The sequence below is a fragment of the Anguilla rostrata genome, chromosome 7 (assembly GCF_018555375.3).
Source record: "Anguilla rostrata isolate EN2019 chromosome 7, ASM1855537v3, whole genome shotgun sequence".
Taxonomy (NCBI): Eukaryota; Metazoa; Chordata; class Actinopteri; order Anguilliformes; family Anguillidae; genus Anguilla; species Anguilla rostrata.
Window position 1 is genome coordinate 47,563,045 of NC_057939.1, and position 25,786 is coordinate 47,588,830.

At 44.7% G+C, this 25,786-nt stretch overlaps 1 protein-coding gene across 11 annotated transcripts in view; it reads right to left on the bottom strand.

The window, feature by feature from the left end:
* Window positions 1-25,786, bottom strand: part of LOC135259885 (neuronal cell adhesion molecule-like) — a 73,632-nt gene that overhangs the window by 41,104 nt on the left and 6,742 nt on the right. For 9 of the 11 annotated variants that reach the window (XM_064344787.1, XM_064344785.1, XM_064344788.1 and 6 more), the window contains exon 2: window positions 4,656-4,737. The gene's annotated coding sequence lies outside the window, so the exon portion shown is untranslated. Of the gene's footprint in view, window positions 1-4,655; window positions 4,738-7,289; window positions 7,410-25,786 lie in introns of those variants that run through there. The other 2 variants (XM_064344781.1, XM_064344782.1) reach the window with 2 other exon arrangements.

The window sequence follows — 25,786 nt, forward strand, 5'->3', positions numbered from 1 at the left end:
GTTCTTCGTAATGGTGAATTAAGCTGACCAAAGCAATAGTATGTCTCTTGTTTTAATACTTTCCTGGACAACAGTTGAGTTCTGTGATTTCCGGTATATTGACAGTGGCTAGACAGACAAATAAGTGTTCATAGGATAAATTCATGGAGAGCTGCACAGAAGCATTATCGGTTTTGGTCTTTTCCTAGGATGTGTCGACGATACAGAAAAAAAGGAAATTACCGGTGTTATCCATTAAGGCCTCTGTACTTCAATACAGCTCACATATCAGTGCCTGTCCAAAAGCAGGATATGGGCTCAGTTAGATTCCCTGTTGGCTGGATACTGCCATGATTACAAGAGGATGCAGTCAGAACATTAGACCCCCAACTTACAGCTACTGAGACCAAGCAACGTGGTTTCAGTTCAGTGCTCACCATCCATTAACATTGCTTTACAATGCATTTATTTTGCAGATGCTCTTATCCACTGCGACTACCAAAAGGAAAATAACATAAGTGCACCCATCTGAGTTATACAAACAACAATGATGTAGACCCAGCTACAGCCATAAATAATCGACAGAAACTTTCACATGCTGTCCAAACGCAAAGTGTGCGTTTTAATCTTTTCCTATCCTTCACTGGACTGGCCTGGACTGGCCTTCACAGCGCGTGATCTCCACGGCCACCTGTCCCATCGCTAGGTGACTTTCAGCGATCAAATTAGCCAAACAGCTGTCTTCAGCGCTGAGAAACAGAACACAGATCTGAGTCAGCAGGCACTAAAACAGCCTTGGAGCACTTATTACCCCTGATGTCCGAGCGCAAACGAATAGCAGGTCATGAATATTTCAAAAATGGATCTGGGAGTCATTGGGATAATGGCAGATTTACTGAGAATTGCGGGAAATAAAATGTAATACCGAGGCTATGTCTGTTGGAATTGCATGCAGCTAAATGGAATATCACTTACAGCCTAAAATAATTTCAACATTGTGATCATCTCTGCAAAAACCAATATAAACTGCTTTGTTTTTGCCTGTTTTTTTTTTTTATTTGAAAAAAAAGAAACACTCTCATATATGTTAACTGCATCTTCCAGGAGAGTGGCAAAACGTTTTCCTTCTGAGGACAATTCCAAGGTAGTCTGACATTGGAGGCCTGATATCCCAGCATGCATTTCAAACAGGGTTGAACCTTGACTCCCCTCATTTGTATTCTGAGACAGTGTCGCGCGGGTGTGTTTTGTATTAATGAAATACTGCACCTGCACCTCGGCGGTGGTGGGGGGGGGGGGGGTTCACGGTGATATATTACTGTTTCTCCCCCACCAGACAAATGGATGTCATGCATACCCAGCTTCTCAGCTTTATGCCTACATTCAATGCTCTTCTGTATGTTTATAAGATCCAAAGGAAATTTACAAGGGTTTATAGAAAGATATAGAAAGGAGTGCTCAAAGGTGAAAAAAAATTGATCCAAACATAAAATGCTGTAGATTTGGATCATCTGAATTGTTCTATGGAATGGAAAAGTATCGATCAATGCAGCAGAAAGCCATTGATAAGCCTATTTATAATCCTGATTCAACACCAATTTTATCATTCAATCCTTTTACATAAACATGATCAGAAATGCCTTGTATTCTTTTTAACACTGTATAATAATGATAAGCATCCTTTTTAGCTAGTTTCTTTAATGCCATAATAGTATTCTGTAGATCAAGGGTGTCTCCAGTAACAAGTTAGAATCCTGACTTCTACACGCCAGCGCTGTGGCACAGCATGCCAGAGCCGGATTTGAGCTGGCAGCTCTGACACGCAGGCCCATCTGTTCACCAGGTCAGGAGAATGCAAGGCCCAGAATATTCCTCAAGGTGAGTTCACAGAGTTCTGATGTCTGTTATCACTGGATTACAAATATGCTACGCATAAGGCTACACTTCTGTCAATTTCCTGGTGTGATTTTATATTATAGAAAAGCCCACTGTCAGCCAGTCCTTGTTTATATTACAGACATATCTATATACTGACCATCACACACTTTATATTACTGACAAAACAGATCACCCACCAACACACACTGTTTATATTATGGACAGAACAGTTCACTGACTACCACACACTTTAAATTACAGGCAGAACACAACACTGACCACTACATTCTGTTTATATTACTGACACAGCAGCTCACTGACCACAACAAACTGTTTATATTAGTGACAGAACAGGGGAATATCTCACGAAGCAGGACTAGCAGGATAAACCCAGAACAACTCTTTTTGTTTCAGTCCATGTTCCAGATTTGGGAGGGGTCCAGGTTTTACGCAGTATAGTTATCCAGCTAACTCATGAATCCTGCTTTGTGAAACAGGGCCTGACAAATCACTGACCACCACACGCACACAGTTTATATTACTGACACAGCAGCTCACTGGGAACCTTCCTCTGGATGCCACCTGGAATGAGGGTGACTCACTGTGTTAAGCCACAGCCCATCTCTGTTATTTCTACTCAGTGTCAAAGCTCCTAACTCCAGACCTTCTGCTGAACTTTGACCTTACTTTCTGTGCAAGATTTATGCGCCGAAGATACATAACACACTCTGTGACGCGCAATTTTGTTTCCTAATGAGCATCGGGATCTGTATCAGAGCATTTCAGACCAATTCAATGACCAAGCAAATGTTTATGTTCCCAATATTATTCCTATTTCTGAAGTCAAAATAAGACAGTGAGAGAAAGCGAGTGGTAGACAAATGACCCGATTCATGCACAAAGCTGGCCAAATCGAAAAATAAATAACATGCAACGATCGTAACAAACCCTGCTGAGTTCATTCAAAAGTTCTTGAAAGAGAATGCATGGCTTCTCGCCATTCTGTCTTATTAGAAAACTGCCTTGTATTCATCGAGAGAATCTAATCTACTTTTCAACTGTTGCTCAGTCCGTTCTCATCACAGAAACCCCATTAAATGATTTCAACAGTGGGGAATTTAATCTTGACATAAAACAATCCCTTTATCCAGTTACTAAACAGAGATGCATGAAGCAAAGGAAGTTGTTTGACTGATTTTATCTATTTGCTTCAAAGAGGTTTTCCAGACCTAATTTTGGCACAATTAGAAACAAACGACAGCTTTGTAACATTCTGTCAGCGGGGGGATCAGAATATCGTGGGCTTAAAGAATGCACTTAAATCTGTGGTAACAAATTATTTCGACTTTTTAAACAAACTTATCCAAACCCTACCTTTCCCACAAAACACAAAACCCCAACACTGAGATTGTTTTAAAAAAGGGGGCGGGGCCATGAAAGTGTGAAAGTGACCAGAACAGTGTAAACACAAACCCCTTTTCACGGGATCGGGGGGTCAGGGCTGGGGGCTGAAGATTTCGGCGCACAAAAGATTCACGCCTGAGCGGGTTTCAAACCACCCAATCAGCTCCTGTCTCTTCTCCTGATTCATATTCCTGATCTCTGCCCACCCCTCAGTAAGACTATTCAAGACCTGAAGAGGCGGGGCCTAGTTCAGAGGGTGGAGCCGAGCTCAGGCGGGAACCAGCACTCATTGGCCTGCATCACTGACCTCAACACCCCTGACACTCAGACTGACCCAAAGTCTTACACTTAGCGCCAACACCTCAGTCAGCATTTCCCCTTAATTTTCCTATTTACTGACGCAATCCACACATAAATGCAAGTGCCAAAACAAACACAAATGAATAAGGCTTCTGCTCAGATTCAGCCAACATAGTCCTTGAAAACAAGGTGTGGACTCTTTAGCTAATCAGTGACTCAAGGGCATGCTGAAATTCACTGAAAACCAGCCAATCCTGTGACCCTTCAGGACTGGTGTTTGATATCCCTGACCAAGCCAGTGGATCCTTTAATGGGTAATGCATCTGTCTGTGGAGCTGGAGAGAGACCAGAGGAGACCGAACAAGCCTGTTATATGACGGAGCTTTTTGAGACGGACAGTTTGCATGCAAATTAGAACCAACAGCCCAAAATATTTTAAATTTATTCAGCCTTCAGGAACATTTTTCTCCATCTGCTGAGGACACACGCATCTCCTTCACTTTAATTCACTCAGGGGCAGTACACAGTGGGCCAACACCTGCCACCTGAACCTGTCAATCACACCTGACACTAGCCTGTAGCCCGAACCAGCCCATAGTTAACCGACAGATGCAGAGCAGAAACAGGACCCTATTAAAAAAAAAAACTTTGAAAACCAATGAAACTCTCATCAGTTAAACGAGGAGCACAAAGTCCTTCAGCGAGGAGCCCTCACAACGCACCTCATTGTCCACGCAGTCCATTTGGCCCATTCAGGCAACATCATCAACGGCACAGACACTCATACAACTGCAGCTCCCATGCATAACGAATGCTTCTGACAGAGGCGCTATTCACCCGGTCCCCGGGGACTCGCTGTCAGAACGGGCCAGATAAATGCCAGAATTTTTTATATTCTTAAAAAAAAAAAAAATCCCCCCGCTCGAGCTGTTTGTGAACAGAATGTGCCCTGTGGTTGGTTTCGGGGTTGCGGCCAAATCTTTCCTCTTTTTTGAATCTGTACATGAAGGAAACATAGTGGAAATCCACTGGGGCAGGGGGTAGGGGGAGGGGCGTGTCGTTTGAAGAGCATCTCAGTGATTGACAGGCCTTACCTGTGTGGGTCCACTAACACCCTCTGTCCTCCACTGGTGCAGTCCTCTGTCTCTACCGGACCTCTTCGGTTGGCTGACTGTCCTACAAAAAACAGGAAGTTACTGTTTAATCAATTTTAACACAAAATCATTCATAAAAAAGGTTTTGGAGGATTTTAAAAACTGTCAATTTGGCCTGCCAGCCAACACATGGGGCTGAAGTAAAATTCACCCTGGTCACATTTTTCTCTGCGCTGTCACTGAACCAGACCTGGGTCAAAAACATATTAGAAATACTTGTAATTCTTCAGACCTGTGACCTCTGTGAGAATTATAACAAAACCTGTAACAAACAAAAATGTAAAAATCCTACAAAAGAAAAAAATCTTGTACAGGTAAAAACAGATGTTTACACTAATACTGTCAGTAATATACAGGAATTGTACTAGTGTATAAAGGGTTAAAGCATTTCAAATAACTATTTGAAATTATCCACACTAGTTGCTTGCCAATGACACTAGGGTAATGTTGATTTAGAGGCTCACGCCACGAACACCCTGCTGAATGGAGATGTGTGTTAGGCAAACATCAGAATGTCGGTGACAAAGTGGAATTGGGAGTGAAATAGATTGCAGGAATTCCCTATGAACTTGGGAAAGAACATTCTGGAATCTTGGAAGGCACAGCTCATAGAGGGGAGGGGGAGGAACGACGGTGCGTGTGAACGCATTCTGCGCGTAATTCCAGTGAGAGATGGAGCCACTCTAACCTCGAGAGTCCTTTCATACGGGCGTTAGAGTGAAGAAAAACACATTTCTCATACTAAGGACTTACGTTGACCTTAGTCTACTCTTTTCTCTCGTTTTTACATCCTTAAATTTTTCCCAGGGAATACCCCTTTATGATGTCCACCGCTCGTCCTTGACGATGCCACTCAAGGTGGGTTTTCTTTTACCCCTCAAAATCAAAGCCAGCCTGCCATGCCATGTCTGAAATTGAAAGAAAAAAAGATGAAGAAATCTGTTTGGTGGAACAGAAATCCTTTTCTTTAGACATGGAAATAAGATGTATAATTCAAAAGCAAAGCAAACCCGTGTCTGCAAAGGAGTGACATGTAAGTAGGAGCATATCTCATCTCAGAGACCGGATTGGGCTTCTGTCAAGACAATGCGTGAATAGCTTTTCCCCAGATTACCGTATCAGAAGAACCACTCAAAATCCTTCAGATTGATGCAGCATATCAACTGTTGTCAAAGGATTTACACTGACTGCGTTCCCAGAGGATATCATCTGAACTGACAATATAGAAACGTATGCCGTAATAGGAAAATAACCATAATTCAATGTCAGAAACGCATTGAAACGATTTGCGAAAATGGAACCGAAAACCGGTACTGTGAAACCAGGAAGTTGCTCTCTGATTAAACATCATCGCCCGAGAGCAACCAGGCTCCTTCCGTCAAGACGTCAACAACAGCTGTTCTCGCTCGGACGGTGGATGGCGCAGAAACGCGCGTCCAAGTATCCCCAGCGCCGGCCAGAGCCCCGCGCCGTTGCTATGGTGACGGGGGAGACAGAAGGAACCACTGCAGAAAAAAAATAAACGTAACGCGAGTTAAAGGGGATTCTGAGCGCATGCATTATTGAGAGTCGCATCTAAAAACGCTTCACCGGCAAACGGATGCTGCTCTGTTTATGCTCTCGTCGCGAAGGTCCACGTGCCAAACCTAACCCAAATGAGCACACAGTATACGCTCCACAAGACGGTCCGCATCAACGTCAACCGAATGGATATAAAACCGGCTTTTTCCCCCGAGAGAAAAAATCCGTATGTATGTATATATATATATCCTTATGTAATAGAGAAAAACGACGAATCCTCACAGCATCAGAGCTTGGAGCATCCGTACACCCGGAGCAGGAGAGGAATGACGCCTGCCATTAAGGATCATATGATGCTGCATTTCCTCTAAGCTGTCAGGGCAGGGAGAGCCTGCTCCTATCCAAGGGAAAAGAGGTCAGCCCAGACATCCCTACTACCAAACCACCATTAACAGGAGAGACCCAGGGCCAGACATATTCATTAATAAATCACCCTGCGCATGCTGCTGCAGAGTGGAAGGGCTGCAATTAAATACTCACACCCCTCGCAACCCCATGATGATTAATAAAAACCCGAATGCAGAGAACAGTCTAACGATGTCATCACAAGTGACAATTGCACACGAGCAACAGCAGGAGAGCAGGGGAAATCTGGTGAGCAAACAGGATGCGAGACTGTCACCTGCACATCTGTCTTACACTGGCAATCTCTCTCTCTCTCTCTCTCTCTCTCCCTCTCTCTCTCTCATACACACAACACACATTCAAACTCATTTGCATTACATTGCATTACATTTGCACACACAAACTCACTCACGCACGCATGCACACATACACACACACACCCTCCCATGCACACATACAAGCGCATGCTTTCTCATACACATGCATACACACACTCTCGCTCACACGTACACATGCAAATTCATTCACATGCACTCTCTCTCTCTCACACACACACACACACACACACACACTGGAAGCAGTTCAAACAAACCCCCTCAGCCCAACGCTTCTAACGCTTTAAAACGTAAAGCTGACTGGCTGCGTTACCTGGTCGCTCAGTGCTGTCATTAGAGTGTCCTGAGTGAGCAGCCCTGTTTCCTGTGCTGTCGCTGCTCCGGAGAGGCTGGGCGTGTGAGCAGCGCAGAGAGTGAGAGTGAGAGAGAGAGAGAGAGAGAGAGAGAGAGGGAGGATGCTCACGCCCAGACGGGCTGTCCCCGACCCTCCCCTGGCCTCGCCCCCCAGCGGGATTAAAACAACCCTTTGTCCCGGCACAATAGAGGTTAAACATTTCCTGGTATCATGTGAACGCCAGCAGAACCCACCAAGATTCAAACACCAAGAAACAACAAAATGCTTAATTTAAAAAAAAACTTAAATATGAATATATTTTTTGTTCTATCAAAAGAAAAAAATAACTTCCTGTCTGTGTTTCCTCATGAGCTGTTTAAGCCCTTTGAATGACTTCACCTGAAAATTTCAGCAAAAGTTGCCCCGGGGCAACAATTCTGACTTCCGTTCCCATCCAATTTGTGGCTTGAAAGCAGAAGTTCAACTCTAGTGAGCAGATGTCCCACGGAAATCAATCCAGCAGATTTTACATAAAGAGACCTTGTTTATGGTCAGTTATTAGTGACAGTTATCACTGTCACAGTTTAAAAGAAAGACTTTTTTTTAAAAAGTCTTGACATCCATAAGCTATGGTTGCAGCTGATCACAATGGAGAGAGTTCTCTTTAGCTCCCTCTTTGAAAGTGTCACTATTCTCTCTCTTTCTGAGGTGAATAATACCATGCTTCACAAAGCACAGTAGCAGGAACATAATCTCCCTCAATGCATATTGTCCATCGAAGAGGGGGGAGAACAATGGCCTTAGCTCAGAATAACGCCATTGCGCGCTAACTTAGTTCAGGGCAAACTTTCCCATGTTGATTTCACTCTTATACACCCTCAGCATCTGGTTTAAATGCCTGTGATACAGTAAAGCACGATGTTAGCATATGCTCTGCGTCCTCCGCTACGTTCACGGCGGACCTGAAATGGCTTCATTAAGGGGGCCATTGTCCGTGGCCCATGGTGCACATCATCAGAAGCTAGCGTATCCTTTTTCCGCTGCATTCAAACGCCGGCAGACAACCTATGGCTTTCCCTTCCCTCGTTGGTGCCCTGGGTCTGTGGAGTGAGGGGGGGGGGGGGGGGTGGTTTAGCCAAAAACGGAATCTGATACACACCTGTTAAACCACTCTCCTAATGAAATGAGTAAACATTCAGTCAGTTTGTCAGTCAGTTTCCCGCATGTTTGTTTCTCCTCATGAAAGGTGCTGTTCAAATAATATTTATTACTATGATGATGGTGATGATGAAGATAATGAATATTATCATTATTAATATGATGTTTATCTTTTTCTTATTCTTCTTCTTCTTATTCTTATTATAATATTGAAAGGTAAGCTTGTTAGCCCAGCACATTTCATGCAAAATAATCAGAACTGAGGACTACTTGGGACTTTGAAGGAAAGGCACACACAAGGCTTTTAGCGAGATTAAAAGAGATGAGGTGTGGGTGTTTACACTGCGGAATACGCCGCGATTGACCAAGCCTAATCAGAAATTATTTCGGCACACTGCACCCCTTCAGCGGGGCAGACACGGCTGGGACGCTAAACGGTTCCCGATGCCCATTCAATCACGCCAGGCCGTCTGTCCATCTGGACGGCTGCCCGCGCTAGCCATTGTTGAGGACGGCGTTTGAGAGAAAAAAAAAAAAAAAAAAAACCTCCATATTTTCGATGAGGGGGGTGGTATTTTTACACAGTGTGAAATTCGGGCAGGAATCAAATCTAACTCCGCGCCACCTCCCCCAACCCCAATTCTTCTTCTTCTTCTTCTGGGAATAACTCTTTGGAGTTTGTTTGGGAAGACGTGGGGGTCTTTACACAAGGAGCCCCAGGAGTGGAGGTCAGCTGGGGTCCCCATTCACAGAGCAAAATAGAGGCAGAACGTGATTGGCTGAGACGCTGAATCGGGGGCTGGGCTACTTCGGAGTCCCCGGTGAGAGAGAATCTGAAGGCCTTTACAGTTATTATTGTAAAAGATACAATGCGAGAACATGGGCGCATATTAACAACCCATGTGGATTACTCTTTTAATCAAAGGTCTTAGTGTTATTTGGCTACCAGCAAGGTTATTTTCTCAAAGCCTGGAGCCACCTGTTGTTCAGATTTATTTGTTAGAAAACAACAAAGATCAAACCAGCATGAATTCAGTTAACATTTGTCCTTAACTTTTATTCGCAATTCAAGCATTATTTATTATCATTATTATTATTATTGTTATTATTATTATTATTATATAACAATTACATTTAATTGAGAGACAAAGTCAAGGACAAATGTTAATTAAATCCAGGCGATAGAATGCTCACCCACAACTTCAAGGAGTGTGCGCATCACTTTACAGTGAAAACGCCCTCAAAAATTTCCAGATGTAATTTGCTTCCATATTTACTCTCATCACCCAGCAGACCGCAGTCCGAGGAGAGGAATCCTCTCCACCGCCATCTGACCCGCAAACTCCGAGAGCATAACGCTGCCATGGCAACGGCGGAGCCGCTCATCGTTAGGCGACCGTTCATTTCAGATGGGACATATATCACGGGCCCCCCCTCGTAAAATCAACACCCAAAGCAAATCAAGACCAGCAGAATCTGTTGGAGCGTCGCCATATCGCGCCAAAAACTTGCATGTCAGGGAAAATGTCCCTGCAGATCCATGGAGCATTCAGGTCAGACGCAGATACGAGGCCATTTCAATTTATTTGTGTCTCTAATCTAATGAGCAGCTGTGGCCTAAGCGAAAAATACACATTATTACTAGAGTAAACGTAGCCTTATAATAAAGCATTGGTCGTGAGTTCAGTTTGGAGTAGGCTACTTTGGCTATATAGGCTTGACGTTTGTCAACCAGACACTTCTCTCCCCCTTCCCCTCCCAATACAAAAGCACAAATAAAGTGGATTTGAGAGGTTTCCATGGTTATTAGCAGTGTTCATTTACTTAGACTGAGTGTTAACATCCCCGCAGAAAGACACACTGCCGTGCGCAACAAGGCACAAAGGATGCCAGAGTCTTTTAATCAGAGAGAGATTTACCACCCACAAGCTGCACTGCTTCACCAAGGTTAAGGGCAAGCATTGTCCTGTGTAAAACGTTACTCCCGACTCCAAAGAACAAGGTTATCCAGAAATCGGACCCAATCATTTTTCGAAAGCAATCTTCATCTCTTCTTGGCGATCTCTCAAAGCGAAACATCAAGTAATATAGTATATCAGACACAGAATGCTTATGAACGCGAAAACATTTTTTTCATTTTTAAAATTGTAGTCAAAGGCAAGATTAATATCTAGCCTACTCATGCAACAGTAGCCTGCCCTACAGAACAGAGGGTTTGCGTACAGGAAACACAAGTTTTATCCTGTACAGATTGCTTTAAATTCATTTATTCTCTACCGAAATACAGTTCTTCAAAAGGTCTGTGTAGACAGCGACGTTTCCAAAAATGTGCACAGGGTAATAAAGAGGTAGCCTACTGTTGACAGGGATTATAAAAAGATGAGACAGTGATTGTCTGAATTTCCACCTTAATGTCCGCTCCTATTACTTTGATTAAACGGGACAATTGTATTCACACATATTAGCCCATAAACACAAAGTCATTTTCATATAAATATCAGAGCTGTCAAGAGCTGATTTAAACTTCACCGTGAAGTCCGTGAGGAAGAGAAAGAAACAAACACCGCGGTTCATCGAGGAAAATTCATTCAGGTGCATATTCGAGACGAGCAATAGGCTACTATTGAATTAGCTATATCGAATAAGCTATTGATGCAGGAACGCGATTATTCCTCTCTGGCAAAGTACGGGTGTCAGATTCCAGTCTTGTCTGCTCATTTCCATGCGTTTACGCACCGGTGGATTAAGTTGATTGGCTAAAGAATCCGCACACCTTGTCCTGGAGACCTCATTTGCCTGCTGAGCGAAAGTTAACGGCAAACACCTGCAGCCTCCGCGGACTGTCAGGCCAGTTTGACACCCCCCGTCTGACGTAGCCTGCATTAGCTTAGCTTCCTTACCTCCTGAAGTGGACCAACACGGTTTCCCTGGCCTAAGGATAATTTATAGCAGGCGTGCAGAGTACATTTGTCACTATGTACCGTACACCCACTCGGGCAGAAAAAGTATCACGGTGAATGTCACAACCTATACACTCAGAAATAAAAACCGAGGGCTGCAGCTCTGCTGTGAGCAGTTGGCTAACCTTTGTAATTCTGTCGCCATGTCCAGAGAAGAAAAAACCTACTGCCATAATCTTAATGTCGCCTAAACTAATTCCTGCGATAAACATGTTTGTCTTTGCACTACATCACATTACAGTTAGTAGACGCTCTTATCCAGAGTGACGAACATAAGTGGAGGACATCAGCGTATTTCTTAGCAATACTAAAATGCAATGTCACCAAGAAGACACAGAGGCCTGTTAATAATCAATAAGTGTAATGTTAATCCAACAAAACTATTCGTATCATATTCTATTAACATATCACTATACAGTTAGCTTGTCTTTATGTATAAGTAAACGGAAGGTGTTGTCTCAGATTGACGTTAATATGACATTCCAGAGACACACACGCACACACTCAGTAAAATCACAATTTCAGGAAGCTGTCTCACTTCCACATCAACGAGCGACAAGGAGACGCGAAGGACGAGCGCACGACCGCGAATCAAACGCAGAGAACGCCGCACCTGCGGTAAGCGTCGCTGGTAGGTGACCCCCACCAGAGCGCGGGGACAGCCAGCGCGTCCCAGGAGCCCCGGGGGAGGGCCCTGTGGGAGGTTCTGCGTCTCAACCTGCCGCTGTGCGCTGAGAAACAGCCTTTATCTGGGTCACCCTCAGTCGCTCACTCACACAAGTCCCAGAGGAACACAGCCAATCACGGCGCACCGTACGGAGTCAGCAACACGCACGTGCAGGCAAGCACACACGCACGCATGCACATACATACATACATACCACACACACACACACTTTGTCTATATTACAGTCTTAGACTGTATATGTTAAACACACACACACACACACTATATTACAGTCTTAGACTGTATATGTTAAACACACACACACACACACACACACACAGACACTCTGTCTATATTATGAGTCTTAGACTGTATGTGTAACACACACACACGCACACACACTCAGGGAGAGAGTGTGAATCATGCCTGTGTGCTCCCCTGGTAATCATACTCAATGTTTCCTGCTTTGGCTGTTGCCAAAATTGTGCACTTTCCAAGAAGAATATGTTTGAAGTTTTAATTGATTCTGTAACATCTTCAGCGTTGCACCAGCAGCATGTGCCAAGAGAAATAGCAGCTTGATAAACAGTGAATCAACTGCATACGCACATGAATCTCTAACATGTTGGTTTTGTTCAGTTTAATAATGATTTGAAAAAAGATTTCCCCATGGACTGAACAATAAACAGAAAAACAAAGAAAAAAGTCTGATTAAATGGTCTTAATCATACAACAATAACAGAAAACACACACAATTTATTTCATTTCCCTGCTCATGAATACATAAGTGAATCACAGAGTGAGTGACTAGGTCACTGCTGTTGGGAAATGGTATTTAGTGCTTGTGCTGTAAAGATTCAGGCCTGTGGAAGAGGCAGGGAGGGAGGGAGAGAGAGAGAGAGAGAGAGGGAGAGAGAGAGAGAGAGAGAGAGAGAGAGAGAGATCCCATACCACCGTGTTCCTGGTGACAGCACTGGGGAAAATGTGATGATATCATCCACTGCTGCACAGGGTTGAGGGTTGCTAAATAACATCCAGCAGGCTCCCCAGTGAGCACTCCTTTTTTTAGGGTCTGTTGCTCAGCCAAGGAACAGAACCGTATGCCGACCGAACTCCACCACTCCCCGTCTGACCGTCCTCTCCACGGAGCCTGGCAGCCACGTCTCTGTTTCCCTCTCTGTCCAATTAGCCCTGAGCACAGTTTACTTCACTCACTCACAAGTTTATCTGTAATGAAGACTTACAGGCAGGAAGAGAGAGGACAGCTGAACAGATGCCTGCAGATCTCCCCTCCAACCGACTTTCAGCACCAACAAATATAAATGAACCTCAAGATCGAGTCGTATCTGCAAAAACCTAACGGTCTGTAACTGCATGGTGTCCCACTGTTAAGATCAAATACGGTTTGATTGATTGATTGACTGTTTAATTGACTGCTTTCGTTGAAAATAAACCCAGCACGGTCATCACTTTTGAGCACCCGGTCAGCAGTTCCGCATTTAGGAACAGGATCTGACTACATCTAACCATACATACCGCACCGCAGAGGAGCGGTTTTGCGCTCAAGTAGACCGTATCTGCAGTGGTAAACCGCCAGTCTAACCCCTGCCTTAAATAGCAGGTTTGGGACGAGCACTGAGCACCGGTCTGTGGGTTATATTTACACATCATCAATAATTCACAGGCCCGAGTCTTGTTTCTCTTGGGAGTTCAATATCACCTCTATAGGAGCTGTAGTCACATTTGCATGAGGACAGGGGCAGGATCCCAGGGCTCTGATGGACACGGTGAGCCATGCTTAAAGACCAGGTGTGACAACCCGTGATTGGCATGGCTTGGCTTTGCAGACTGACTACAATACCGGTGGCACACCTCAAGCCATGAACCGTAACCAATGCCGCAGGAGCAGCACAGCAAACGTGAAATCTTAACGGGTGTTACAAACTTAAATTCAGCCAAGAACTCTTGCTTTTTTGGTTTCGGCACTGACATGAACAGATTATATTTTACGACTGTGGAATTATCTACGAGTCCATTTTGCTGAAAATAAACAACTGAATATTGCCTAAGTTCAGTCAGGCTGAATTCGCTGATAGCAGTATGCAGGTCCAGGAAACTGACCCAGACCCCTCCTCTTCTCTACTCTTCTCCTCTCCTCTCCTCTGAGTCCTTCCTCATTTTTATCATAAAATATGAAGCCATGCACATGGAAGCGCGTTCCACACAGCTTCACACCCCTACAGTAAGACATAATGAAGCGTACCAGCTGACAACCCCGGGGACAAATTAATCAGTTTCCACTCTTTTTCACTCCTTCAGCTGCCCAATGACGTGATGTCAAACGCTAGGGTCAACGAGAGAGCCTTCCTATTGGCCGCTTCCAAACAGAGGGCGCGGTTACGCATGAATTTCCAAATGCCACGGACTAATGATTTATCCTTTTCATCTTAATAACTAAATTCCATGAATTCCATGGATGTACTCTACTGTAATGTCTGTGTCTCTCTTCAGCTATTGGCCGAGTGAAGTTACGCAAACATTATGTGTCCTTCACGTTGTTGGCCCGACTCTCATCACAGGACACCGGGGATGACAGGACTGCGCGGGTCACATGTCCAGCTCACATGGCGAATGCCCAGCCAAGAGCCCTTTCTCTGGCTCATAGAGGGCTTCTGTCAGAACTGATCACATGAAAGGACTGAGCGCGGTCTGTGTGAGAGCCCGATCGACTCCTCCACTTCACTCTCAAATGCCAAACACAGGCAAGATGTCTACCTTCTGGGCCCAAAAAGACCTGCTGTTTAAGCAGCAGTGGAATCTAGTCTGTTCTCTCTCTCTCTTTCTCTCTCACACACACAGTCCCTATTTCTCTCACTCTCCTCCTCTCACACTATTCATTTTCCCTATCTTTGTCTTTCTTTCTCCCTCCCTCTCCCACTCTCTATCTTTCATTCTTTCAAAGGAACCTCAAAAGTCTAAAGACCTTCTGTAGCTCTTTCTCTCTCTCTCTCCTTTAGTATTTTTTTCATGAACATTTTCCATCAGTAAATGCTATAGTACTTTACTGCCAGACAAAAACCATGCATACACACTCCAAAAATATACTAGGCTTTAAGAAACTGTATCAGAATGTGTTGATAGCACTGCTAACACCGTCCTCCTTGTGGTTTCTGCAGATCTTCTGAATAAGATCATACCTAAGAAAACAAAACTGCCACATGCTGAAATTCAAATATATATATGTATGTATATTATATATATATATATATATATATATATATATATACTAGTGTATGAATGAATGTATGTGTGTGTGAGAGGGAAAGAGAAAGACAGTGACAGTGAGAGTAGTGTGTGTGTGCACGTGTGAGAGAATAAGTAGTAAGTGTGTGCGTTTGGGAAGGGGGGGAGGGGTCAGTACAATGGCTGTCTAATTCCACTGGAGGTTAGGGCGCGGGACACACACACACACACACACACACACACACTTGTTAAAGAGCAGGCTCGTAAAAGCCCGGCCCACACACAATCGGGCGGCCGGGCTCCTGAGAGCGGGCCCCTTTCTCATGATAAACGGCCTCATGCGCCGCGTGCACAATGGAGCATCTGCTTTACGGCAGCGCGGAGACGCACTGCGGCCGGGCCGCTGAATGGGCGGGGCCCCGGAGCTTCCTGTGCGGCCTGGATCGGGCTGCCATGCGGACGGGCCGCCATGCGGCTGGCCTGGCGGCCCAGAGCAGCCCTCAACGCGCCTCTGTCTCGTTTTGGCGCATTTTCCCCCCTTTTCTCCTCAGTTCCGAACGCCTGCCTGTGTTCGCCTGTCGCCTTGTGACCCGTGATGATCACTTGATCGCTGTGCCCTTTTGCTCTCAGTACGGGACAGCGCGGAGGGGCGTGTGTCCGCCCTCCACCGAAACCCGCCATGTCAAAACCCGCCGTTTTTCTCTAGAAGAGCCTCCCCTTCGCCCCAGTCTGCTTGCACCGCTCACCCAATCACGCGACAGGGGGAATGGTTCTCGCACTGGAGCGCCCGCACAAAGCCCCCCTCCACCCCCATTAGAGACGGGACGTCCCGAGGCAGTTGGAATTGAACGTCGGGTCGAACCAGGAACGGCAGGCCTGTGAACTTGGCTCCGCGGGGGTACGGGGCCGCGTTTGGATTTTGGGTGGCGGGGGACTGCACGTTTCATAAATCATTTAAGAGCCCTTTCAGCCGGCATCAAAGCGGCCCGGTACAGTCAATGAAGCAGCACTGCCCCAGGCTAGGGGGCGGGGCATGTGTATTAATGAACACACGCTGGCAGGCGGGCTCATGAATACGTAAATGTTTCTTTAATGGGAACTTAATCCCTCGTATTGCGACATTCTGATGGATTGGACATTTTTAAGCACCATTTCCATTCCGCTTTTGTTCTTCTGTCTTTTTAATCGTGAAGAAGCATTTATTGTGTCAGAGAAAAATTGCTTTGTACGAAAAGGCTGTAATCTGTCATAATGTCATAAACCCACAGAGTGCCTTGACTTTAAAGCAACGTTTGACATTGTTATTGTCCCGCAGAATTTTAAAAAACAATGAGAGATTGGAAGAGACATAGGTAACCTCTGCCTTCTCTTCTTGCACTCATGGGGATAATAACACACAGTAAGATGTTCAGTGTAAAATTAAATCTGGAAAGAGTACACGTCACAATCTGACTCAAATAAACACTGCTATATTTAATTTAATACTTTATAAAGCTGAGTTAACATAAAGAAGTTTGCTGTATTTTAATGAAAACAAAAGGGATGGATCACAACATGACTTGCAGTGTTATAAAAAAAACAAATGGAAACAAACCAAAAAAACTGGAGCTGGGTCATAAGAACAGGCTCTTTCCTTCTGCGAGTTAATGAGATTATTTTGGTTGGCCTTTAGAAAATGGCTCCAGAGTTAAAGTCCTAACTGATAATTCCATCAAGTCACCTGAAAGCAGCGCCACTTTCCAGCCCTGTGTGAGGTCAGCTTAATCCAGGGATCACCGAGGAACTCGGTGCCAAAACAGACCAGCTGGGCCAGATGATATTGTTATATAATACTATTATATGCTGCATTATTTCATGATATAGATATTTATAGATGTGGAGGATAAGAGAGCTCCCAGAATGCATCTGCATGCCGCAGCGCTTTTTAAACGCACGATTACAAATGCGATGGAAACAGAAGCGTTTGCATTAAATCTGCCAGCACTGGTGGGCAATGGAGCGCGAAGCCAACTTATTTATGGACAAAAATATAATTGCGCATTAATGCATCTCTTATGTTTGAGAGAAAAAAAAATGTCAGGAAGTAAAAGAGTCCTGAAATGTGGCATACCATTAAATTTTCCAAATTGATGATATTTATATCCATGTAAATGTAATGGGTATGATATAATTAATATGTAAATATAGCTTTGACAACAACAAATGCGGGGACTGAATTATGTATTATTATGGAAACAGCTGATTATCATCGCAGTGGTGCTTCAGGCCAATGCAAAGATTTTGTTATGCATTTCAATCGTTTTTTTTATTTCCTTTTTCGATTCACCAAGGCCGTACTGCTTGTGGAACGGTTGTGATCCACAAAACAGCTTTCCGATCATTCCCAAACAGGATTCCAGCCCAATAAAAGCAGATGTTTAAGCCAGATCACCACACATCTCCTTTAACATGATATTTTTCTAAATAATTTACCCTCACGTGGCCGTGAATTATTTATTTGTTTGGGGAGAACTAATGAGAAATATTTAAATTTAGAGGCTGTCTCACTGGGATGGGTGTGTGGCCAAAACAACTCAATATGACGAATATGGATTTATTTGCTCTCTTTCATAACAATTACAATATAATAAGTCCATGGTAACATGAACCTTCTGATAACGGCCTTTGGAATGAGAAAACGTTGCATGTTTCCATAGAGACGCGGAAAGCATCCCTTTCCGAAAATACGCTCGATTCTTTGTGGGAAACACGTGATTTGCATCCTGAGGCTCCTACGGTCAACATGAGAGAAGAAAAACAACATGCATTTCTCATATATCTGCATGAGAGCAAATGAATTATTTAAAACAAACTGTGGTATGCTTAGCCCCAGAGAGAAGGCTAGTCAAAAACATAAGATATCAATGAAAGAGGCTAAGCGTGTCTTTCGTGTGTGTCTTCATTCAGGGCAGACTGAAATAACAGGCAAATTTCTCCCGACAGCTCCACGCTCTCTCTGCCTTTGATCAGATGACAGATTGCACCCTGGGACAGGTCCTGGAGGAGCCGGGCGTTTTCTCTTTAAAATCTGAGCTGAAACGCTGTTGCCTTGGAGAAACCGGCTGGAAATAAGGTCAAATCATTAAGTCGCTTGATACCTTATGAGCTGAAAGAAGCTGAGCCCTTGTGTCGCTTATTTCAAGCAATGCCCAGTTATCACGACAATCATTTAACACGAAAACAAATTAATTTACATTTCATGTATTCACACTTCATTAAGTACATTGCCTCTTTATGTTTGGTTAATGGTGTCCTATTCTATAGGGCTGTTCTATGTTTTATCATCTTGTTTTTTTTAGTTCATTTGTGACCAAAAAGCATAACAAAACAGTTCTTCCAACAAAAGATAATCTCAAGAGAGAACTGGAATGTTGGGAAGACAAGTCAGACAAACTATGTGCCATTGTGAATAACACTAAAAGTGATACTAAGGCCACAAAGTTACTTTCCAGGTATTAAGACCTTTTGTTGTGCTGGCCTTGGATGGTAACAGAAGCTCTTACCTTTGTTGCATACAGTGAAATTTGAGGAAACGTAATTCTCCTTAGCGCTGAGGTGTTGGGTATGGCAACGGTAAGAAATTCTGTGAGGTCAACACTATGAAAACCTTTAGATTCACACAGACCTTTGATTCATGCCTTGGCCTATTATTTGCTAAGTGAGAAAGAGCGCTAACATGCTATTCATGCCCCCAAAGCAAACATTTAATCACGCGACAATGCTTCAATCACAGTGCGTTTTATATATAGATAATGAGAGAGAGCGAGAGAGAGCTTCAGTCTCTGAGGGAATGCGTATATATTAATATATATTAAATGCCCTGTGGTGACGCAGTATGTGACTGGGAACCACACGATGAATTATATATGTGAATTATAACAATACGAATCCTTTTTATAACACGTTCCTCATGTCAGACCTCGTGTGACAGGAGCACACAGGAAGTGACATTTTCGTTCTTCTTCTCTGATTAAGTAAAGAATAGCATGTTTGCAGCGAGGTTCTGTGAAGCCAACTGCAGTGACAGCAAGCCCTGTCAGCGGGAGGAGGGGACACGGGGACCCCCACGGGCGCATTGTTGCAATCATCAAAGAGAGCCATATTTCATAATGTCTGACAGCACGACTCAATAAGACCGGGCACGAACCCCCCCGCCACACGCCGACCCCCCTTCAGTATGCACGGAACCCCCAACGAACCCCCCCCCTCCACTATGCACTGAACGCCAAAATCTCCCACCACACCCCCTTCACTATGCCCTGAACCCCCACCCCAACACTATCTTCACTACGCACTGCATCCACACAGCCCCTTCACTACGCACTGAACTCCAAACACTCCCTCACACCCCCATTCACCTCACACACCTGCAGTCCCAAACCCCCCACACCTCCTTCACTACACACAGCAACCCCAATTCCTCCCCCACCCCCTTCACTATGCGCTGAACCCCAAACCCCCTCTCCCCCCTCCCCCCACCAGCCGTTCAGTTACATCTAACATATCCTTCGGTTGCTTAGCCTAAAGGTCACTCCCTGGTGTGTTTTGAGATTGCACCGTTGCTACAAAGCAAACTTCATTTTGTCCGTAGATGTGTGTCTCTACTTCCAGTCTTGTCTTTGTACTGTCATTTACTTTGTGTCCTTTCCTTTCTGCTGTTCTGTATGGTCGAAAGTGCCATTTGAGCTCTTGGGTAAAGAGTATCCATGCCCGGTGTGTTTGGGGGGTGTAATAGCAAAAGGGCAGCATTCAGAGAGAATTAACAACAGCTAACATTTACTTTCCTTGGCTGCTCACAGAAAGGACAGAAGAGGAAGTCAATAAAGTCGTCTGTATAGCCGCTAAATAAAGAGACAACAGCACAAAAGGAGCGACTTCCTGCTGGGCACAAAACAACTTCCGGCTGTGGACAAAACAACTTCCTGCTGGGTTCCAGGTCCATAAAGATTCAAGTGAAGGACTTGAAGATTTCACCTTGCAAACTACTATCCAAACTGAGTTAAGGGTCAGTAACAATTTTGAGTCCATGTGGATGAAACATCTCAAGAAAAGCATAAAATAACTCATAAGGGTTATTTGATTATAATAATTAATAATTCCCACATTTCTGCCCCTGGATCACACAGAAAGGATACACATAACTGTTGTAGAATATCTCTGTCTTTGTATTCTTATTCCCTCACAAATCATAGTTTGGTGAAGTCAACAGTGACCAACAATGAACTTGTCAAACTGCCAATGAAGAAGTTACACCAGTACACGATTGCGACTCAGCTTTAAGGACAAACATTGATCGAATTTAGACGCTTCTTATATTTTGCAGATTCTGCAAAGCATCCGAGGGCTGAATAATGATGAGTGCTGTAAAGCAGGTCATTCAGCAGGTGCCAGGTTACAGGCGGAATGGGCAGAAATCGGTGTTTCAAAGCAGAAGCAAGCCTGTCCTCTGGACGTACTGCAGGTATAGGCATCCGTGCTGCACAAACAGCACATTTCAGCAAAGGTTTGACACTTTTTACTGCAAACAACTTAAGTAAATGCAAGTACATCCTAACACTGCGTCAGAGGGCTGCTTGCTGCAAATCAAGTCTTCGTCATGTTTGAGTGCTTGTGTTGAAATGATGGGAGACTATGGTAAGATCAGAATGATAATAAAGTGACTATTTATGTGTCTGTCTGTCTGTCTGTCTCCTATGGGAGCAGCTGCATGGCCAATGGGGTTGAGCCTTGCAGTATCTCAGGCCAACAGTGACAGCCTCACTCACACAATATTTTCAATATTAGCAAAAGCAATTATGATTTCCTGAGGAACCAACATTGGTACACACTCTTGGTCGCCATAGGGTAGCCCATTTTAGTTCTATATGGAAACCTCTATGGTAGGTGAGAAAAGCGTGAAACAATTCTGAATCATTTTGCCCCACAAAGAACAAAAACAAGAACTAGACAGAGTTCCTCTTTAAGAGTCAGGGAGGAACCTTTTCGAACACGTTATTCTGAGAGTGTAGGGCCTGACTTTTGAGAGTACAGAAGGATGACAGTGTACTTTAGGGGGCAGTCTGTAATTCTGTTCCATTGGTTGAGCTTTCTGCTTCCATCTATTTAAAAACAGTTTGTTCAGTACTCTGGTACCTCAGAACCTCTGTCAGATGCATCAGTTAGACACCAATGATTGCTCCACAAAATCACTTTCCTGGAGCCAATCCAGATAATTATCCAGCACACAGTTAGCGCCCAATTAAGCTCATAGAATCTGAGACTGAGGAAAACAGAGAAGTAGACTAACAAAACAAAAAAAAAGGCCCAAAAGCAATTAGCAGTCATTTTATGAAACATTCAAAGAATTTCAAAAACACAATTAAGGGTGGATCATTGGATTAATTTCTTGTCTGTTTGTGTGTTTGTGTTCTTCATCAATGTAACAGAATACAGAACTGAATCACCAGTGGCGACTGAATATTTCAATGAATGAAATTAACCTTTTAGGTCAAATTCTTTCCAGCTCAGACCTCAGTGAACATTTAGGAGTGATGGACGGACAGCCTCACGCATACAGAGCAAACACGTTTAATATGACTGCACACACACAGAGGGATGCTGATATATATATGAAATTTTCTGTGAGGGTCTGGAGTCTGGAGATGAGGGATCACATGATTAGAGTCCCGCCCCTGCGATGAACCGGGAGATTAAAAGGCCTGTTTATCGCACACCCCCAGGGCTGAGCCTGCGTGTTCGGGTGGGAGGGGGGCTGGGGGGCGAGAAGGAGGGGGCGACACCACCAAGCGGGGATCGGGCAGAGCTCGGGGGCACCCTGCTCCTAATTGCTTCCCCCTCCACCGACCACCCCCCCCCCCCCACCCCTACTCAGGCACGGCATGGAGAATCTATTTAGCACAGCCTCCGCCAGCTTAATCTGCTCCCCGTGCAACATCAACCAGAGATGAAATTGTCCATTTACACAAATATATTGTACATCGAACGGAAACCTCAATACAATAAGCGATTTCCACATGCCCACGTGCGGCTCCTATAAATATCACAACACCACAGAGGGCTCCTGCACAAGCATGTTCCATAGCACAGCTGGGTAAATCTAACTAACCCTTCTGAAAAGTGTCCTCATTACGTATTTATAAGGAGCATGAATACTCCAATTGTATCAGGGTACCGAGGGTAAGACTGCAGGCGCGGGGGTGGTTAGACATCAGACGTAGCCGAGAGGTCGCGTTACCGCCGAACAAAACAGACGCTCTCTAATTACTGTCCTGTACCCTTTAGCTGCGTAATACCGCGGTGACAGAACTGTACAATGAGATTCTGCTCCCAATGGCTAAAGATCCCTCTGAGGATATTTGATTTTTATATTTAGTCATTAAAACCCACACATTTTGGGCTCCTCTGGGTTGAAGCAGGGGGTGTCCAATCTTGTCCAAAAAGCGCCATATGTGGGTGCAGGTTTTTGTTCTGGCCCAGTACTACGGCTCCTGATTCAGCTAATTAATTAATCGCGGTCTTCAATCAAGACCTCGATAAGAAGAATCAGGTGTAGCTCTGTGCTGAAACAAAAACCTGCACCCCAACTGGAATTTTTCAGATAAGACTGGACACCCCTTATTTTTAGTGCCGAATATCACATCTGGGTCAAATAAATGGTTGAAATATTGTAACCCTGCAGACACTATTAAAATCCCTGTAGATTACTGATGATGGTAATATGTCGATTTTCACCAATATTCAGAGGAAAATTCTTAATATGATTGCGCATTTTGGTTAGTAATATGTATTCTTGAAAATTCTCAGGGATATGTTGAGTTTTTTTAACTATTATGAATTTACATTTCTCAAGTATTTCAAATCCATATTTCACCCCGATCTGGTGGACATCTATGAACACAAATTCTAATTTTCAGTTTGAAAATCAATGAGACCTTATAACGAGGAGCAGAATGACATACTAGGATTACCACAACTAAATATGGCACACTCTTCACCACTCTCTAAAAACCAGCCACCAGGATTCCCATAAATATAGAGAAAGCGTGTCATCCCCACCACCCACCCCCTCCCCCTTAGGCCGAGTTTATGGGATCAAAGAGAGTAATCTTCTTTCTGGGGGTTAGTCCAATTTTATCTCAAAATTTCAGCAGAGCTCCTCTTTAATGCGGGAACATCATACACTCACAAGAAATTGGATAAATCATTTTGTTTTCTATTTGTGTTTGTGTGATTCAGAGTGAATTTAATGTTGTCCTACGGTCACTGGAGCAGGTTTTATAGCCACAGTAACAACTCTGAGGCTGTGGGAGCAGTGTGCATCGCACTATTTCACCGTCAGTCGCTCGTTCCCGTTCGCCACGTTTCTCGCTGTCATCAAAGAGGAGAAAATGAGAAAAGTGTCGAAAGGCTAAACCAAAGACAGCTTCCTAAGAAAGCTCAGAATTGTGTGTGTCTGAAAATGACAAGGGGACCCTTTCTTTGTCTTAGAGCCAACTACTATTCATAAAAATAAAAAACCAGCGTAAAGCCATTCAGATAAATCACAATACAATACTAAACATTTTAGGCCTTGTATTTATATTTTCATGGGCAGTGCATATGAGAGCTCCATTCTCCTCAGAATGGGTCAGTTTTAAAATGGCCGTCATCATCATCATAACTCATTGTTTTCGGGGGTCATGGGGGCTCTGGCTCGGCCGGCCTTTCGGACACGTCAGTTTGGCACCGCTTCGCGCTCCTCCTTTCAGTCCAATTCGGCAGGAAATGCCATGGCAACCACGCGGAGGGAGGGCCAAATCAGGGGACCAGCCACTGACCCAAAAGTGAAATGTTTTATAATGACCAACTGACTCATAACACAGCGGATCTGGCCACACAATGGCCTTTCATACTTTCGTTTCATACAGAGCAAACAAAATGAAAAATGAATGACTGGACTCATGGTGTCACGTGCCAATGTGAGCCAACTGACCGTAGCCGTACACAAACATTACGAAGGAACGGCAAGACTGGTTTGCCGGGGATTGGTGGACTGCTGGCCAAAACTGTGTTTACTGTGAGATCCGATCTGTGATGTCACTGCCAACCGAGGCCGGCACTGCCGCAGGGCGACGGCAGTCATGCGCTAGACTCAGGGTCTCAGGCGGCCTGGAGGACCGTATCCCAGCACCCACCCCCCTGGTCAAACGTCTGTATGGTGGGGTGGTGTGACTAAGGTGCCGTCTGTAGGCCGGCTAAACCACTTCCCCCCTTCTCTCTGACTGCAGCCTGCAGCTTGACCTAGCCACGCCTCCGTGGGGTGCTTGCAGTTGGCCTTTTGAGCTGTGGTCGCGATGAGTGTTGCAGAATGACTTGGTATTTCAAATTAGGAGATAAAAGGGAGAAGTATTAAGCGTTCTGCGACATGGTGAAGAACTGACACAGTTCCCAGGACACAGTCACACACATTTCAGTCCAGAGTCAAGTTATTACAGGAATTACACTGCCTATATTTCACTTAGAGCCCCCAGATGAGGCCACAAATGACACATAACACTGTTATAAAATCAGAACGGATCACATCAAACCTCTACATTCTTGTTCCACGCTTCTCCTTCTCGCAATAGACCCACTTTACATCGATTCTTAAAATGAGCAGTAAATCCCCGCGTGTTCATCGCAGAAACGCAGCGGCCGATCTGGCTGAAGGAAAGCGGGAAAAGCCTGGTGCGTTTACCCGCTGTCCGACCCCCGCCAGAATCCACAGGTCCCCGCCCCGGTCCGAGTCAGCCGGCCCGCACCGCTGGGAGAACAGGGAGGACAAAGCCGCGTTCGGAGGGAACGGGATTACCCACGCTGGACCCCCGCGGAGCTCATCGGGGGAAGGGAGCGGAGCGGACGGAGGTTCTAATTGGGTTATCAGCCGTTAGCCTCCGTATCTAAAAATGAAGTCGCCACGGCGACTCCAGTCGCTCCAGCTTCCCCCCCCCCCCACTCCGCATGAAGACAGGCAGAGTGCTTCATTTCTAAGACAATGACATTCCTCTGACCAGCAGATGCTTGTTTTGACCAGCCGTGTTGGTTGGTTTGTATCCGGGGGGGGAGGGGGGGGGCAGGGGAAAGGGGGGTAGAAATGCGGAGGAGCAGTATGATATGATCTCAGCCCCCCCCCCCCCAACGCCCGCACTAATCTGATGTGATATCCTGTCAATAACAGAGCCAGCATGATGGCAAACTTATCTCTCTGTCTGAGAACTCCATAAAAACAACTATGAAAAGCTCTTACGGTCTGGAAATTTGTGAGAACCATAAAGCTCTGAAAGAACTGAATCATTATTTGATGGCAACTGCGCCCTACATTAAAAATCACTTTTTGTAATGAACTTGAATGCAAAAACATGTAAAGCTGGGCTAAACGGATCTGTCAGGAA